This window comes from Rhipicephalus sanguineus, chromosome 4, assembly GCF_013339695.2.
Source record: "Rhipicephalus sanguineus isolate Rsan-2018 chromosome 4, BIME_Rsan_1.4, whole genome shotgun sequence".
Taxonomy (NCBI): Eukaryota; Metazoa; Arthropoda; class Arachnida; order Ixodida; family Ixodidae; genus Rhipicephalus; species Rhipicephalus sanguineus.
Window position 1 is genome coordinate 203,161,351 of NC_051179.1, and position 16,582 is coordinate 203,177,932.

The window sequence follows — 16,582 nt, forward strand, 5'->3', positions numbered from 1 at the left end:
ACATAGCGTATTTTTATGCTGAAAAAAGTAGTATTCAAGAAGACTAAGCCGTTTTACCACGCGTCTGGAGCGGTCGTGAATATGGAGAAAACTAAGATTTGGTTAATATGGGGAACAAAACCCTCTTGATTTGCTGGTATTAGTTGGAACACTGCACCTCTCGGGCACCTTGTGCCTTTGCATCGAATACGGAACACTGGGCCGCACTGCTCGTCAGCACTCATGGTTGTCAAGCGCGCCTCGCAAGCATGGATGTGGTGAGGAGAGCTTTCTGTGTTCGCCTGTGCGCAGGTATGCAGTGTCTTCGTTGTCGCAAAGGTTATTCACGTGTGTCACGTACTAAACTGCTCGTGAGATAAAGATCAGGCTGTGCATAGAGTATTCGCCACTTTCGTGTGAGGGTATCAATGCGAACAAACGCGCAGGGGTAGTTTGTTTCTCCCTTCAGCACCTGCTGGGATAATGAATTTGTTTGTACACTAACTTATGCCTCTGTTTGCAGTAGGCACGTTGCTTATAAATGTACCATGCTTGTAATCAGCCAAGACATTTTAAAAATACTTCCTTATTGTTAAATTCGAGGCTCTGACTTACTAATGTTTGAAGTTTGAAAAACAGCACGTTGAAGAAAACGTGCTCTATTTTCGGAAAAAGATGTAATTCCATTCCCATTCCATTGCGTGAAAAATGCGCTTAATTCCATTCTCATTCCATTCCTCCAAGCGTTGTCCCCATTCCATTCCGGGGTCGCGAAAATGTGGAATGATTTCGGAGTCATTTCACTTCTGGAGTGGCAACTCCGCAACACTGGTCGGAAGCATTAAACCACATACTTTGCGCTATTAGCATTGTGTGATGACTGGTTGTTAATTTACTCTTCTGCCACGCTATATTACATATGTTAAGATTCCCCACCCGACATGACGCCTCGATAGAGTATTTTTGCGAAGGAGTTACAAGCACCAGCGTGGCACTGTGGTGAAAGACCCGACTGCCACGCCGAGGGCGCGAGTTAAAATCCCATCCAACCCTATAAATATGTTTCTCATTCAATTTGTTTCTTATTTCACTCGATAGCGGTCACGGACACCGGCAGCGGCGGACAACTATGGCCCCAATATCAGCTGTTGTGGTCTCATAACAGCTTGCGCTGTAAGAAACTTCAGCGCCGACAATGCCCTCTCCACTTTGTCCTGCGTGACAGGCGCACAAAAGTCCACTTGCGTTAATATAAACATCTCTGGTTGCCACTGTTTTCGTTTTTCGCACAATTTTCAACATATCTTTGCTTTGGAATTCCTGCCTGAGGTACGCGCTATAATACTGTACCCTGAGATATGCTTACATTGCATGAGATCAGTTGTTCCGGATTGCGATGTGAATTTTCATTGTTTAATCACGCACAGGAGAAATCGCACACACGCACTACCTTGGAGGTCAAAATCCACTGCCTATATATACGGGGTGGTCAGCGACCGGTTGTGCAGCGCGAGCGGTCGGTTTTTTCAATCAAGACGCTGCCGCGACGCTGCCTGCGTCGGCGCCGCTGCGCCGCGAGGCAAAATAGGGGGGGACCGTAGGAGAGGAGAAACATCTGGCGTCTTTTCGTTTTGCTTTTAGAAAACATCTGGCGTCTTTCGTTGGTTTATTTCATCAATCAACGGCGTTTTGAACAAAATTTTTATTGTTTAATCACGCGCAGGAGAAATCTCACCAGGCACTACCTTGGAGGTAAACAATGGCTGCTAATGGGAATGAGAGACGGAAGAAGTCGGCTTTTAGCTAACACTTACACTTCTACTTCTACTAACGTTTCCTACTGGAACATGCCAATGGCTGATAATGGGGAATGAGAGACAGAAGAATTCGGCTTTTAGTTAAAGGGGTCATGAAGCACCCCTTGGGCTGATTGAAAAAACACATCCTGCGGAAAGCTGACACGGCTATGAACTGCTCTGCCAAATATTACAGTCGTGCGCGCCGCGTAATGGCCACAAGCAGAGCGCGAAGTTGCCGTTTCCCCAGGCACCCTCTTTTCAAACAGAGGCCGGTTCTCACTCTCGTCGGTGGGCGGGGCGTCTGTCCGCTGTACGTAGCAAGAGACATAGCATGCTTATTGGCCGATAGCCGACGTAAATCGAGAGCGGCGTTCGGATCAGATGCGCTTCTTGCCGCGGGGTGCCGCTACTTGCCGGCGCCGCACTCCTCAGTACACGGTAGCCGCACTCGCGCGAGCGAATCACAGCGGGAGAGCGATCGCGTTTCATGACGCGCGCTGGCGTAACTTCTTTCCCCCATGCCATCCCTCCCTGTCTAGCTTCCAGTGCGCTCGCCGGCACGAGAAAAGAGAGAAAGCGCTGGGAGCGTGCGCCAAACCCCCGTAACTCCGCTGATTCTTGACGGATTCGAGAAATTTTTGCGGCAATCGATTCGGGAGGCAGTACACTCCGATACTGAGGCCATTAGATCATTACTTGGAAAAGTGGTTCATGACCCCTTTAACGCGCACGCTGCGAATTTTTTATTGTTCAACAACGCACAGGAGAAATCTCCCACCGGCACCACCTTGGAGGTCAAGATCTGGTACTAGCGTTAAGACTGGTTACGCACTACGACGGGGACGAACGGGCGCCGCTTTAAGGAGCTTCGCCCCTAAAAACTGTTTATTTGCCGACGTTTCGATCGGAGACAGATCCTGATGAAGATCTGTCTCCGATCGAAACGTCGACAGAAGCGTATACCTTTTTCCTAATTATTTTATGGCAACCGAAGATATATATATATATATATATATATATATATATATATATATATATATATATATATATATATATATATATATATATATATATATATATATATATATATATATATATATATATATATCGTCCAACTAATTTAGAGTTATATCTTTGAGATCTGATAATGTTGAAAAATTCAATTTTACACAGCGCATTTACAACGAGACACGCCAAACACCGCTTCGCCAACGGTAAACGTTTGTCCCAAGGCCATAGCCACGAGTTATTTTCGGGGGGGAAAGGGTGGAGTGGTTGTGTGCAGAACGGCTAATTTTGGCAATTGAGGTCGCTGTGAATTCGAGTAAATATTTTAGTCTCACCTGAAAACTTCGAGCATGAAAAAATCTCGGGGCTGAGTGGGGGGGGGGGTCATAACCCCTCAACTCCCCCTTCTAAATACGACCCCCTGGTTTGCCGTGCTTTCGACAGGATAATAATTTCAGCACATAGCTCTCTCGGCACATCTAACTTCCAATAAAACGTCTCAGTCACTCTGAATGAACTAGACGCCGAACCAACACAAAAAGAAAGAATTAAGCCAAAAGAAATCAGAGTAAGGGATGCCCTTTCTGTCTCTTCTTTCACCTGGCAGTGGTTCGGCGTCTACTGAAATTTTTGTTGGGCTAGTTGGTGCATTTGAGCAGCGAATACACGGCGTCAACCAAACGAAGACAAGAAGAGACAAGGACATACGCCTACTAACAACTATTTTCTGTTAATCACACTTCTTTTGTCACGTGTTTATTTTGCTATGGCCGTTTACACCGCGTTTCATAAATCACAATTCCACTTTTTGTTAAACATACGTCATCACGTGCATCGTTTATCGATATTATGGTTACCATGTGATCAGAGCTGACAAGATATACATGTCCCCGTTTTCTTCGAATAAAACCAGTTGTTAGTAGGCGTACGTCCTTGTCTTCGTTTCGTTGACGCCGTTTATTCACTGTTCGGCGTCTAGTTAATTCAAAGTACTGCACCAACAAGCCCACCAACGAGCTCGGCTCAATTACACCGAGATCGTGGATCTTCACCGTGGCAATCAGCCCGTTTTCATCTCTAAATGCGAAGCATTTCTTAGCCAACGATTGACAGTTTGAGCGTTTCTATCTACGTATCTATATCTATCTATCTATCTATCTATCTATCTATCTATCTATCTATTTTTCTGTCTATCTACGTCTGGGTGCTGTCATGATCACCTCCTTAATTTGGTGTAGACCAAAACTAGCATGGGAGGGTAAGAGGACTTCACGAATATGACTGTCGGGTCACGGCATGAGTAACGTGAAATTCATGTTGCGTACGTCGTCAAACCCTTTCCTCCAGACACGTGTGGCACATACCCGTATACCATGGGTCACGGTATAAGCGGGTGTGAGCCACAGGTGATTGATAGTTTATATCTACCCAGGAACGGCGAGAACAGACATTGGTAATTTAAGTGAGAGAGCGATAAGAAAAACCGACATCAGCAGCGTTGACCCGACGAATGGGAAGAACAAGAATTAGGATCCCAGCAGGAATCGAACCCACGCATGCTGCGTGGCAATCAGGTATTCTACCACAGAGCCACGCCAGGTCTGAAAGCTGGTTTCGAAAAACAGCCTATGCAGGCGTAATGTCGGTGCAACGTCAATTGTGTTTGTGGTGCTGGCTATCTAATTTTACAAGAAAGAAATAAACACTTCATATGTACTCCTACGATACAGGCGTCATATCAGTGTCGGTGCCGCTTTTACAGCTTACATTTGTATTCCTATCATTCAGCTAGCTATATTGAAGCATTGCTCGACCCCGGTTGAATGCATTAACGAAAGTTACGTGTGATATTCACATCATTGCACCATAAAGTGCACTCAGTTTCGATAATACTGACGTATGTACTCTAACGTGAAGGCTGACGTTACGTCGCATCATGTTACCCTTTAAACACCAGTGCTGTCGACGTGCCTGGTAAGCCCACGATGTGCACATAGATACTACACTTACAAAAACACGTCGATCAATCTCGTAACGCTTGGCTCAAAGTCGTAAAGTACAGCATAGAAGGACTCGTTGACTGCTTCGCATGAAACTGATTCCCACAACGCGTGGGACCTGCCGAATTTTTAACACGAAAGTGTTTTATGCCGGGATCCACCAAGACTTTCATAGCGTATTTCCCTCATGCAAATACGTCAGCAAAATGAGCGCCATCAGGCGGCAAATAAAAGTACTATAAGAAAAATTTCCGTTGACAGGAATAAAAATCACGACCTCTCGGTCCGCGACGATAGCTGGCGGGCGTTCAGCCCACTGAGCTACCGCCAAACAAATAACGGAGGCTACATGGACGCGCCTTTTGCCTTTCACACTTTCCGTTCATAGTGATCTTGGATCCCCTTTTAAACGGGGAGGTGACATGTGTGGCACCAGGCTAGAAAAAAAACAACTTGGTTGCATCCGCAATTAGCTCCGGCAACGCGCCGTTCCTACGACCGTCCGATTCGGCACGTTTCCAATAGGAGAAGTGTAATTTCGTCAACGCTTTAACACACCGCGAGGTGGCGGCTTTAGCCCAAGCCTCGTAGGGTGCCTTGATGCGCGGTTTGTCCGCTTCATGGGTGAGGACATCTGCGGCGCGGCTGCCATAGTTGAGACATCGGCGTCTTACCGGCGTCTCAGCGCTCTACGGCGGCTCCGCTGAGAGGCGCGAGACGCGGGGCAAAAAATGGCGTCGCGGCGGCATGAGCCCCTTTCAAAGAGTGGCAACAGCCTAAGGGGGCGCACACTTTGAGGCACACTAAAGCCTCGCTCATAGCATCCATCCACATCGAATAGCTCTCCGACGGTTGCCTGGGCCCATATTCTCAAACGATCGCGAAAGACGACAGTACCGAATTTGGTGACGTAGACTCGGATGCGTTCAATAGCTGAAGAAACACTTGCCTGTGACGTTATTGTTGCACTGGCCGTTGGTGGCACGAATGCGTCACAATAGAGGAGCCAGAGCGATGCGAGTGCGGCGTTTGCGAGCGCATGCTGGCTTCTACGCAGGGGCCAGGCTTGGCTGTGGCCACTTGAAGAATAGGACGTGTTGAAAGTGCTTTCAACGTTTTCTTGTGCAATTGTTTATTGCACAGTATAATATTTAAACATTACAACTTTGTGTGAAATGTATTTTCGGTTAGAGTTTAACACGGCGTACTCAAGAGTTCAGTTTTAGCGTGCCGCCGCAGTGACATCCTCTCAACATCTCAACATGTTGCCGGCGCGCGATAGAGCACGCGAGCAACGCACGGTTCATGTTCCTGGAACGTTCAAATCACGAAAAAACACGCGCTGGTGAAGAACGAGTGCTGCAAACACCCGAAGGTAATGCCCGCTGAAAGCTTCAGCGTAAAAAATGCTGCGCACATTCACCGAGGATTGAATACTAGAAGGTTACCGTCCATGTCACTGAAAGTCCAGACTTCACCACCAACCGACGGCGATCAGGTGTGTTCGTTTATGCCAGGCACGTCAGGAGTGTCGCAGAGCACCGTCAGGTCGACGGAAGTACTAGATGGCGCCCTCACTTTTCCGGTTTTGCTCCATAGCCAATCAGCGCGCACCAAAGGCGACACTTTTGCGATTGTCGCCTTTTGCGATCGTTTGAGAATACGGCCCCTGGATGTCGCACCGCGTTGCCGACTTGCCCGGTGAGAATTAACGGCCAGGATAGAGGGAAGACACGACGCTCGTCGCGTTTCTCTTCGCGTTCACGACGCTTTGAAGGAGTGTATATCAAGTATCAGTGTTCACTATATTCAAGCGTTTGACGAACAATCGTCTGGCGAGGGAACATACATCTGCAAGAAACATACACCCGCCAAGGTTAAAATAAAAACAAAAAAGTATTGACGTTTCGAGGCCCGTTGATCACAATGAAGATGTCAGCGTGGGCATGCGGCTATTTATGGGTCAGGTGGCGCAACGTGCGGGCGTATATCTCTGGCAGATTGCCCTTTGCCCTGTTTATCGTGTGGTTAGTCGACTGAATGAAAAATGATTCTAAAAGCAGACGTCAATGCCTTTTTACTATTTGCTACAAGTGTTTACTATTTGCTTGTTGATGTCATCTTTGCCCGGGATTCACCATATGCGGTGTCCAGGTATATCTTGACAACTTCAGCTGCCGCTAGGGTTAAATAATGATTATGGGCGTTAGTCGTCGGTACGGAGGTGTTCCACCACGCGTCAACCTGGTTGCGTCCACACCAAGCGGTTCTATATCTGCCAAACAACAATAGGCATTCTACAAGCTCTCATATACCAATGCACAATAAACGATCAACTACTTGCGTAACGAGATGTTTCACTTTCGTGTTATACCGATTCTTATGACAGAGGGATCAGCCATCTTTTTCGAGTGACTTGCGCTCCACCTAAGTGGCTATGCCCACTAGGTGGACACATCGAGAAGAGCTCACCTACTGCTCCTCAGGCGGGCGTTGCGGCCTGGGAACTTTTGACCACCCCTGTACCTGATACACAACTCCCTTTCCACACTCGGATGGGCTGTACCTGTGTTTGACCTTACATTCGTGCCATTTCTGCGCAGTCCCGTCTACCTTCCTTTCAACAGCGGCGCATAATCTACCCATCTTATTCTTAGCGAAAATACAACGTCGACATTGCCACACCCGCTCCTTTCTTTCTATGTTTTATGCTACCGTGCCCTTACACTTGTTACTACCACCTTGCGCAAACCGTGCCAGCATGACTGCGAACGTTCCAGATTATTTTAGGATCATCTCTTAGGCTTGAGCGCGGAAACTCGAACAGCTGAGTCTCTTCCGTAACTAACGCGGCAACCACCGATAAGGCTGGAATGTTATATGTCGCATGTATAAATGCCGACGCGCCTTACCGCAGTTCCGATTATCGACGGGCGATGCTTTGTTCGCCGCTATCAGTGTACAGTGTTTATTGCTGTAGTTTGGCTTTCCGTTTGCCGGCCACTAGTTCAGCCAAATAAAGAGTTTCATCTTGGACACGCAGACTGCGGCCTTTTTCGTTAACGTCACGACCCTGTAACATATGGTGGAGGTGCTGTTCATTCATGTACCGGGCACCCACGTCAAGCCGTGAACCCAGCCCACGTCGCGAAGAAGACACCGACACCATCAGCGACAATCGAGCCAGCCGGAGATTGAAAGGACTACCCCCACAATACGGACCCCTACCGGACAAGAGAAAAGCCACGGCGACGAAGACAACAGGCACGATCACGGCCGCAGTGTCCCCTGCAGCGATAGTTAGGCAGCCGCCCAGAAAGCCACCGACGTTCCGTGGTTCGCCGCCATGTGAAGACCCCGAAACCTTACTTTAGACGTATGAATGGGTCTCAACATTGAACACCTGGAACGTCGAGGACAAGCGGCGCCACGTGTACTCTTACCTGGAAAACAGCAAGGACATGGATCGAGAACCGAGAGTCCACAGTTCGAACCTGGCACCTCTTTCGCAGCACTTCCTTAGAGGCGTTCATGAGCGTTGTCCGAAAGGAAAGGGCAACGGCCTTGCTGGACACACGGGTGGAACTCCCGAACAAAAACGTGACCATCTTCACGAAAGAAATGACTCGGCTCTTTCGCCCCGCAAAATGCCTGAAGAGAAGAAAGTTCGTTTCCATATGCGAAGAGTAAAGGAGGAGCTCTTCGCGGGACTTATGAGCAATCCACCTAACACCGTCCAGGAATTTCTCTCGGAGGAAACAACAATAAAAAGTACACTGGAAATGCGCACCCGGCAATTCAATCGCCCCTCGACGCCAGGCTAAGCAGACATTGAATCAATCTGCTCAAACGACCTGCGCGAGACCATAAGGGCAGTGTTGCTCGATAAGCTTCTTCGAATCTTCTCGTCGTCCCAGCCCTAAGTTCCCTCGTTCGCACATCTTGTTCTAGAAGAAACGCAGCAGTCGTTGGGTACCCTTAAGCCGCCACAGCCGCAGCTGCAAGCCATGAGCTATGCTGCTGCAGCCCGACGCAACGCCCCGCGCCCCTCTGCGCCCTCGTCAAGACGCTGCACCGCAGCAGCAGTTCCGCCGCCAGATACCGCCGCCACCACCACTGACGCCATACCGCCCACCTCTCGGCCAGCGCTACACCCCGAGAAAGACGAACGCCCCCGACTACGGCCCACTTTGCTACCATTGTGGAGAAGCTGGTCACACCTACCGCCGCTGCCAGTACCGGCAGATGGCACTGCGTGATTTTGCCATCAACGCGCCATGACCAGAACGAGGTGAACAGCCACGTGACATCGCCGACTATCATGCAGAAGCGCAATGCACCCCCCATGGACCTTCCCGATCGCCGTCGCCAGGCCGCTATGTCTCTCCCCAACGCCGACCATACATTAGCCCAATCCGGGGCCGGTCACCAGCCCGTACCCGGAAAACTAAGGGCAGCAACCGATGGAGGTACGGTTGCTGTACGACGTAATACCGAAGGTCCTCCACCGCCGCCGACGACGACGCGATGAGCTCTAAAGAACACGCCGCAAGCCGAACGGAGTTCTGAAGTCGAACTTCACGGACCGAAGAACACCTCACAACGCAACATGGAAGCAGTGTAACAAGCCGACGCTGCCGTGATCCGATGCCACGACCTGAACGCAACGCAAGACGATGAACTAGCGACCTCGACGTTTGTAGCGCCACTGACATCGACGGGATTGCATAGTGAAGGAAGAAGAGGTCGGGCGCGACATCGAGCGGCGCGGTAGCAAGGCTGGCGCGAGGGGCGCAGAAAATAAAGAAATAGTTAGTGGGTATTAGGATCCGGTGCTAAAAGGACGTGTCGAGTCGTTTTCTTATGTGGGCTCCACAAATTGGTGACCCGGACGTTTGAATCAAGTAGCAACTTGTGCCTGATCATAACGTGCAACACGAAACAAAAACTTACACCATTTCCCGCTAAAGGGGACCATGAGGCGATGCGAAGCCGGAGCACTTGCACGATCTCGTTCCGTTGGCGTTTGTTGGGCATGCTATCGACCTCTCGTCGTGGAACGCGAAGAGGAACGCAACGCGCTTCCTGTCTTCCCTCTAGCCTGGCCGGTAATTCTCACAGGGTGAGCGGGGAACGCGGTCCACAGGCGCGCGAGAGCGGGGCAGCGTAGGAGAGGAGAGAGAAGGGGAGGGGACGCACATACGCTCATCGCGGCGTTGCGCAGGAGAGAATTTCGGCATGTCTAGCCCGCTTTTCAGAGGAAGAGTGGAGAGGGAGGAAGTGGAGAGGGGGAGAGGGGAAGTGCAGAGGAGTGGAGAGGAGGTGTGTGCTTCAAACCACCACCGGTTTGAACTCCGCCATAAGATGCTTCGCATATAAAACACGTGTAGCCATGTCAACCACCGGCAACGAATGCCATCAAGCCTCGACCAACTCGGCCAACGCCTAGACCTCTTCAACCGCTGCGGTTATCTCGAACACCATTCGAGTGCCAGAGTTCTGGGAACGGAACCCTTCGGCATGGTTCATCCAAGCAGAGGCCGGTTTTGAAATCTCGCGTATTACGTCCCCGACTCGCAAGTACCTCGTTGTGGTCGACGCGCTTCCAGCGGCCGTCATCGTCGAGATTTCCGACCTTCTCTAGTCATCCGCGCACGACCTACCAGAGTCGCCTTATGACGTAATCAGGGCCGCTATACTGGACCGCACGGCTATGTCAAAACGCACATTGTTGCAACAGCTACTTTCAATCGAACAACTCGACAATCAACGGCCAAGCCAGCTACTGCGTCGATTCCTTAATCTACTCGGTTCACGCGTTTCCACCGCGGACAGCACCTTCGTCCGTGAGCCTTCACGGTGGGCAAGCACCTTCAGCACTTGCCCACCCAAGTCCAGATGGTGCTGGCAACTGCTTCAAGCCGGAAGTTGTCAGAGCTCGCTACATTGGCTGAAAAGGTTATGGAAGTTGCCAATCCACTTCCAGTGGTTGCAGCTGCAATTCCGGCTTCAGCATCGCCCGCCGACAGCCCTTCACTGACAAAGCGGTCCGAGCCAGCATCGTACATCTGTCCATCTGTCCATCAGAGTCTCGCGTAACCCGGCGCAAACAATCGCACACATTAAAAGAGTACTGTTACCACAATGACACTTTCAAGCATTCTTTTTTTCCGCGTTCTGTCAGGGAATAAAACTGTCTGGATCCCTGGGTTACTAACGCGAATTCATTATCTGACTTTGTCTCACAAGTAGAAAGTATCACCTGATTAATACAATAGCGCTACCCGCCCCAGATTCATTAGCGTTTTCTGGTTTGCTGTACCTTGCCTGTGTATAGCACTTCATTTCATGTATGCTTTCTGTAATAAATCTATATTACGTGCGTATTGTATATTGTATATTTGTATATTGATTCTTTTATATGTCTGTATATGATTTCCATATGTATATTTCCATACTGATTGTCCATTATTATTAAGAAAATTACATTGTATAACTTTTTGATCACTGCACTGGATTCCTGCTTTTGTTGCACTTGCATGTCCAACCTGTATGCCCACCTGCTATGGTCTCGGAAAGAGACTGGCAGTATAGCAAATAAATAAATAAATAAATAAATAAATAAATAAATAAATAAACATCATTTCCCGTCGCTGAGTTATGCGATGGACTGGAGAAGCTTCTGGTTGCCACTTGTCGAAGGAGCGCTTCTCCGCCTTCACGTCGACGTCACCGTTCCCCATCTTATCGACGAGAGCCGGCGCAACGGTGACGCACGGCAGTCTGACATCTGCTGGTATCACCGCCAATTTGGCGCTCGCGCGCGTCGCTGCACTTGGTCGGAAAACCGTCCGGCCGACCGATAGCGGCGGCGAGCGGTCACGGACCCACCCCATGTCGCCTCTTCTATGCCAACGGCAAGGTCGCTGATTGACACAGGCGCACAGGTCAGCATTCTACCTGCTACATAATGGATCGCACCGCTACTCTCATGCTATACTTGTAAGCTGTGATTGGAACGCGGATTGCAGCATTTCGACAACTGTCGCTCACACTCAACCTGGGACTACGAAGACTGTTCCGCTGGCTGTTCATGGTCGCCGACGTTCCTTCTGCCATTATCGGTGCTGATTTCCTCACCGACCATGACCTCATCGTCGACGTCAAGCGACAACGTCTCCTGGACGCGACAACTTACCTCTCTGTGAAAGGCCACAGGTTTAGCCCTCTGTTGTGCTACGGTTTCTAATGAGCCCTTCGCGGCTCTGCTACGAGAATTCCCTGACATCAACGCACCGCCTAATTGGGAAAAAAGTGCGCCACGACGTACGTCATCACATCGTTACTGTCGGACCTCCTGCTTTCTTCCGGCCACGTCGACTTGCTCCGGACAAACTCAAAGTTGCACGTGCAGAATTTGAACACATGCTGGAATTGGGAATTATTCGCCCGTCCGCAAGTAACTGGGCAGCTCCACTCCACATGGTGCCCAAGAAATCGGGTGACTGGAGGCCATGAGGAGACTGCCGATCTCTAACACTAACACAAGCCCGGATGGGTACCCGTTACCCAGCATTTAGGATTTCACCGCCGCTCGGCATGGCGCCAACATCTTTTCGAAGAGTGACCTTGTCCGCGCCGACCATTAAATTCCCATGGCCGAAGCAGATGTACCCAAGACGGCTATTACGACACCATTCGGACTCTTCTAGTTTTTGCGAATGCTGTTCGGTCTCAGGAATGCCGCTCAGTCCTTTCAACGTTTCACTGACACAGTCACGCGTGATCTACCCTTTGTTTTCGCCTAGGTCGACGACTTGTTGGTGGCCAGTAAGTCTGTGGAAGAGCATTTACACCGCCTTCGTTGTCTGCTACAACGACTCTCTGACCACGGCATCGTCATCAAAGCCCCGAATAGCGAGTTTGGTGTTACTAACTTGGTCTTTCTGGGACATCACCTGGACACCCACTTTCATCAAAAATCGAAGCAGTCCATAGCTTCCTTAGGCCCACAACGATCACGAATCTGTGGCAATTCCTCGGCATGGTTAACTTTTACCACCGATTTATCAAGAACTGTGCAGATATAGTGGCGCATTTGGACCGTCTGCTTACGAGCAAGAACAAGACGTCCTTGCTCCCTTGGGACTCCACTGCTGAAGACGCATTTATCAAGATCAAGGGCGCGCTCGGCAACGCTGCCTTTCTTGCCCATTCCAACCCCACGGCATCTCTATCCTTTATTAGCGACGCGCCTAGCACAGCCGTGGGAGCGGTTCTGCAGCAGCGTGTTGACAACTCATGGCAACCATTAGCCTTTTTCTCCAAGAAACTCAGCCCAACGCAAGCTCGTTACAGCACCTTCGGTCGAGAGTTACTTAGAATTTACTTCGCCATCCGAAATTTCGCCATATCGTCGGAGGTCGACCATTTACAATTTTGACGGACCACAAGCCGTTGACATATGCACTTTGCAGAGAGTCGTCGATGCACACGCCACGAAAAATCCGCCATCTCTTGTTTATATCGGAATTCTCCACCAACATCAAACACGTCAGCGGCGACCAGAACATACTTTCTGACACTCTCAGCCGGGTGGACACCGTGACATCAGCTGCAACTCCTGCGCCACTCGATGTGCAGACGCTCGCAGCACACCAAGCTAATGATCCAGAGCTCATACAACTGCGCTCATCTAAATTAGCACTGCGATTGGACGATATCCTGCTTGATGGCGCCAACCTCGTCTGTGACACTTCTACAGGCACACCCAGACCATTTGTCCCTAGCACGTTACGCAAGCAGCTTTTCGACACGCTGCACCAGCTCGCTCACCCCGGCGTTCGTGCCTCGCAACGCCTTGTTTCATCGCGCTACGTATGACCCCGGATGAACGCAGATGTACGCGACTGGGTACTCTGCCAACGTGCCGAAGTCCACAGGTACCCTGTTCCCCCAACACGCCAGTTTCTCCAACCTGACCATCGTTTCGATATTGTTCACATTGACATCGTCGGACCACTACCACCGGGTCATGGATTTCGCTGCCTGCTCACATGCTGTCGACAGATTCACTCGATGGCCAGAAGCGATGCCGCTTCCAGTCAGCTCTGCTGCAACGGTCGCGGTAGCATTTGTTACCAGATGGGTTACCTGCTTCAGACGCCCTACCAAGATCTTCACTGACAGAGGACAGCAATTCGAGTCTGCCCTCTTTCACGAACTCCTGCGCTTTCTTGGCATGCATCGTCTTCGCACGGCTACCTACCATCCCCACACCAATAGCCTCGTGGAACGCTTCCATCGACAGCTCAAGGCAGCACTGATTGCCCATGGCACGCCATCGCAATGGGTTCAACGTCTGCCACTGTTTCTTCTGGGTATACGGTGCGCCTTGAAATCGACTTCGGGTGCTCGAGCGCGGAGCTCGTTTACGGCACTCCGCTCCGTCTGCCCAGCGACTTCTTCGCCTCAGAGCCACGCTCGGCACCTTTGTCTCTTCCTCTTCCGGGATCTTAAACGCTGTCCGACACGTCCTCTTCAAGAACGCACACCGTAGATTACATCCGACCTAACCAATACAACTCACGTTTTCGTGCGCTTTGGACCTATTCGGCCTGCTCTCTACCCACACTACCTCGGACCCTTTCTGTACTGGAGAAACGGGAGTCGACATATATCGTGGATGTTAACGGCAAACCTTACACCATCGCACTGGAGCGCCCGAAATCAGCCTACTGTGAGACACGACTCCCACAGTCGCCTGGCTCAATCCAGTTCCACATGTCTCTTTTCCCGTCGGTGGGGACACTACTTCAATCCGCAGAGTTTCCTGGCAGTGCTGATTTCGATCGCAGACCATGCTTCTCTCTAGGGGCAGGAGCTATGTAGCGCCACCGACATCGACGGGATTCCACGGTGAAGGAAGGGGTCGGACGTGACCTCGATCGGCGCGCAGCAAGGATGACGCGAAAGGCGCAGAAAATAAACAAAAAGTTAGTCGGTTTTAGGCTCCGGCGCTAGAAGGACATCTCGAGTCGTTTTCTTATGTGTGCTCCACACGTTCTTATCGACGGCCACAGCGTCACTGCTCTCGTCGACACCGGAGCAGGTTACCCTGTCATAAGTAGACCGTTCGCCCGAGGTTGAAGAAAGTCAAGACCACCTGGGAAGGCCCTGAAATCCGGACCGCTGGAGGTCACCCAGTAGCGCCGGCAGGAATCTGCACAACCAGAGTCAGCATTAACAAACGGATGTATCCCGAGAGCTTCGTAGTGCTGCAGAGTTGCTCAAGAGACGTCATCCTTGGCATGGACTTCTTAAGCCTACACGTTGCAGCCATCGACCTGAGATCCGAGTCAGTAACACTATCCACAGACAAAGCATACCGTCGCATACGTTGCCAGCAAAGCACGCTTTGAATGCGCTAGAAGACCAAGTCACCATTCCCCCTTGCTCCAACGGCATTCCTTTCGTCGGCGCTCTGGAATCAGCAGACTTGGAAGGCGGCGTTGAAGGCGACCAGCAACAAAAATATCGTCGCTAGTGCAGTAGCCGAGCGGCGTGGAGGGAAAGCAGCAGTGGTGCTCAGGAGTTTCGGCAACGAATACAAGCACGTGAACCAAGACACGACGGTCGCCTACATCGATGATATTTGAAGGTAAAACTGGTAAGCGCAAAAAAACAAGACAGGGACACAGGAAGAATGAACATCCTGTGTCCCTGTCTTGTTTTCTTGCGCTTGCCAGTTTTACTTTCAAGTGTGAACCAACTCGCCCAATGAGAAGTTTCATTGATCGATCACATTGTGGAAGCCACCAATGCCATCACCCTCACCTATTCCTCCGAACCTCATTACACAAAGCAAGATCCCCAACCAGCTTTCAACGTTAGTCCGAGCCCTCAGAAGCATAAGCAAGAACAGCTCAAGACCCTGCTCCTGCAATACAAGGACTGCTTTTCGTCGTCAAGAATTCGCCAGACCCCAGTTGCAAAACATCGCGTCATAACAGAGGAAACTGCCAGACCGCTCCGTCACATACTGCACAGAGTTTCGGAATTTCCACGCGAGAACGTGAGGCCGTAAAGAAACAAGTCGACGAAATGCTACGCGACGACATCATTCAGCCATCCAAGAGTTCATCGGCGTCATCCGTGGTGTTAGTGAAGAGGAAGGACAGAACCCTACGCTTCCGCGACGACTATCGCCGCCTCAACAAGATCACGAAAAAGGACGTGTACCCTCTTCCACAGAGAGACGACGCCCTAGATCGACTCCACAAAGCGAGGTGCTTTTCTTCGATGGACCTCAAGACCGGCTATTGGCAAATCGAAGTCGATGAGAGAGACCAAGAAAAGACTGCCTTTATAACACCAGACGGCCTCCTCAATTTCAAGGTCATGCCCTTTGGCCTCAGCTGGGCATCTGTGACTTTTCAAAGCGTTATGGATACAGTACTGGCAGGGTTGAAGTGGCAGACTTGCCTCGTGTACTTGGACGACATCATTGCGTTTCCCTTAAACTTCGACGAACACCTCCGGCGCCTAGACGTTGTATATCAAGCAATCAAAACATCTCGCCTCATCTTGAAACCTGAAAAGTACCGCTTTGCATACGAGGAGCTATTGTTCTTGGTTCACGTGATCAGCAAGTCCGGAGTGCGCCCAGACCCCGCGGAAAACAGCTGCCATCATTGCCTAATTCCCACTACCCGCCGACAAGAAGGCCGTACGCCGATTTCTTGGCTTGTGCGCCTACTACACACGCTTCGTCAAGGGCTTTCCAAGGCTCGCCGA

General features: G+C 50.4%; 1 protein-coding gene across 2 annotated transcripts in view; it reads right to left on the reverse strand.

Moving 5' to 3' along the window:
* The window catches only part of LOC119391038 (uncharacterized), a 595,212-nt gene that overhangs the window by 575,994 nt on the left and 2,636 nt on the right, over positions 1-16,582 (reverse strand). The gene's annotated exons all lie outside the window — the stretch shown is intronic.